We start from the raw sequence: 2,819 nt of genomic DNA, 5'->3' as shown, positions 1-2,819 counted from the left end.
TGTTACTGTCTCTCATGGTTGTATCTTTTTCATTGACCAGCCTCTAGACCTCTTGTGCCCTGTACACATTCCTACCCTAGATCCACTGACTGCAAATGTAGTATTTGTGAACCTTCCTCGATGATGTGTGTATGCATATATGCATGTGTGTGTGTGCATGAAGGCACTCGTGAGCATTAATGTTCAAAAACTCCAGGTTAGGAGATTCAGCTTGAGTCTTGCCTCTGTTACTTGTTATCTGCCTTTGGGATAAGTTCTTTTTCACTCTCAGAACATTGAATTTTTTTTTCTCCCATGTAAGGTGAAGACGTATATCAAAGAGATTTATGAAGATAGAATGCAATAGAGTATATGGAAGTGATTAGAGCAATGGTCAACAATGGTAGGTCAACCACACACGGGTGTGGGATATTCCTTTTTGATGATCTTTGAACCTAGTGCTTTTCATTCTAAAATATTCCTTTTCTTCCCCATGCCTTTTTGAGTCATCTGGGTCTTGTCAGAGTAGCAATTTCTTGTAAATCTTATTTGATATACAACTGTGCCTACCTGACTTTAAGTCTTTTAATTTTCCTGTCCCTCTGCTATTAGATCTCTCGGTAACTGCATTATCTAATGCTATGAAGTGTCTGAGAACCAGAGTTAGATGACAAATGCTGCATAAGGTACATTTGTTTTGTACTGTTACAGTCCTTATCACTAAATTCAGATGGGACCCAAATGCTATTTATATATGAGATTTTGTTCAGTTCCACTCCACTGTCTGTTAGATATTTCTGGTTTTGCTAAATACATTTTTCTCCCTTCCTGCTTAGAATCAACTACTGAAACATAATTATTTTTAGCAACTTCGCTGAGTTGTTTGCAGTTTTGTATGTAAGTCTCCACTGTCTTGGGACATAATAAGTACATAGCCCAGTGTCCCAGTGAATGGTGTGAGAGATGTGTGGAGTCAGGGTGCGATTCCCCAGTGATGGTTGCTTAATGAGATCATTTACCAAAAGGTGCCTGTGTGCTCTGTGGAAATCTTTAACCCCTCAGGTATGGATGTTGGTTTCTGTATTTCATCTCTACTCCTCAACCTCCTCCAAGTTTTAAAAAAACCACAGCATGTACCAAATATACAAGGGATAATAATACTGTTCTTTCTTCTTCTTGTAAGGTCAAGACCAGAGAAAGATTCAGTGGAAACACAAAAATATAATTACATATGAATTTGACTACTACACCATGTGGTTCCAGTGGGGAAAATGATAACACAACTCTGGTTTCATGTGTTAACATTGGGACTGAGCAACTGAGAGGTGACTCACTTGAAAGTAAGTGAGCATAATTCCATTTGTACAGCACTAAGTGGTGGGTAAATTAAAGAATGAGCTTGAACAACTATAAAGTGCTTGATTAAGGACAGATAGACAAAAAAATACAAATATGGGGATCTCATTTAGAGAATCTAATTGGATGGCAACTGTAAAGGTGACTGGGCAACTGTAAAAGGTGACTGATAAAAGTGGAAGTTATAGCAAGGAGGACAAGCATAGATACAGAGAGTGTATAGAAAGAAGTGGGACATGAAGGAGGGGCCTGGGATAAAGAAAATTTAACAGACACAAGAATGCAAAGTTATCTGTTGATAATGATGTATATGGTGATATCTTTGACTTGGTTGACATGCACTGCAAGCTGGGAAAAATTATGTTGCAAGCTATAAAGATGCGTAATGATTTAAGGAAAGTTTGAAAAAAAAGAAAGAAAGAAAAAAATAATGTAACCAGTAAAGAAAAAATTTAAGATAGGCAGCTTTATAAACTTGATCAGTGAAGAGAGAAACATTCCACATCAAATGTCCATCAAGGATCAAATGAAGCAGTTAGCTTCTTGAAAAGTTGTGTGATTCATATTTTCAGTGTAAATTCTCAGTAATCTGGAGAGAAAAAAGCCAAATTTTAGTATCAAGAAAGCCACAGAGAAAGAAAAAACTTTATTTTAATTGGGATTAGAACTACATTTTATTGAGCATCTGTTGGACACACCATTTAGTATAACAAATACTTGGAAAAACAATTTTTGCCATTGTGCCAAGGGTTTTAGATGGATTATCTAATTTGATCATTACAACAACTATTTGGCAAGTATTATTATTGTTTCCACCTTGCATATGAATAAGTTGAAGTTTAGAAAGTTTAATGTGCTTGACATCAGAGAATTAGGAAGTAGTAGAGTAAGAAATGAAATTTAGGCTGTTGGGACTTGGATCCCTCAAAAGTTGAAACTTAAGGAGAACTTATAGCTAATGTTTAAGAGTCATATTTATCATATACATATACCAGGCTAATGTGTATTCTTGTTAGTGTATGTGAGAGTATGCTCATAATATACTATTATGAGTGTATGCCTGTAATTATATCCTTTTTTATATAAGGTAGGTCTAAATTTAACTTTGTCACTCATGGGTCATGGAGAAAATCAATCTATTTCAGTTGTTGGTCTCATCCGTACGGTGGAAATACAAGTAATGTTTATGTCTGCGTCCAGCCAAGGTGGCATAACAGGGTTTAGATTTATCCTTCTACTGGAACAACCAAGAATAAACAATTTTTTAAAAAAGTGAGATATACCGTGGCTTTTGAAAGGAAGTGGATGAATATGGAAGACTTACTGCTGAGTGAAGCAAGCCATGCTATGAAGGAGAAGCATTGTATGTCCCCACTTAATATATACCGAGTGTCTGCACTCTAAAATATATATATGTATATATATGTGTGTGTGTGTGTGTATGTGTGTGTGTGTGTATATATATATATATATATATATATATA

The 2,819-nt window shown here is 35.7% G+C and overlaps 1 long non-coding RNA gene across 1 annotated transcript; it reads left to right on the top strand.

Moving 5' to 3' along the window:
- The first annotated feature begins 302 nt into the window (after positions 1–302).
- Positions 303–1,319, top strand: LOC114007015 (uncharacterized). Its single transcript, XR_003548678.1, has 2 exons — positions 303–382; positions 1,163–1,319. It is a non-coding gene; the product is annotated as an uncharacterized LOC114007015 (long non-coding RNA).
- Positions 1,320–2,819: the final 1,500 nt, after the last annotated feature.

The sequence above is a fragment of the Tupaia chinensis genome, unplaced genomic scaffold (genome assembly GCF_000334495.1).
Source record: "Tupaia chinensis unplaced genomic scaffold, TupChi_1.0 Scaffold000115_1, whole genome shotgun sequence".
NCBI lineage: Eukaryota > Metazoa > Chordata > Mammalia > Scandentia > Tupaiidae > Tupaia > Tupaia belangeri.
The sequence above is the reverse complement of the archived record's forward strand: the minus strand, read 5'-3'. Positions and strand labels throughout refer to the sequence as shown.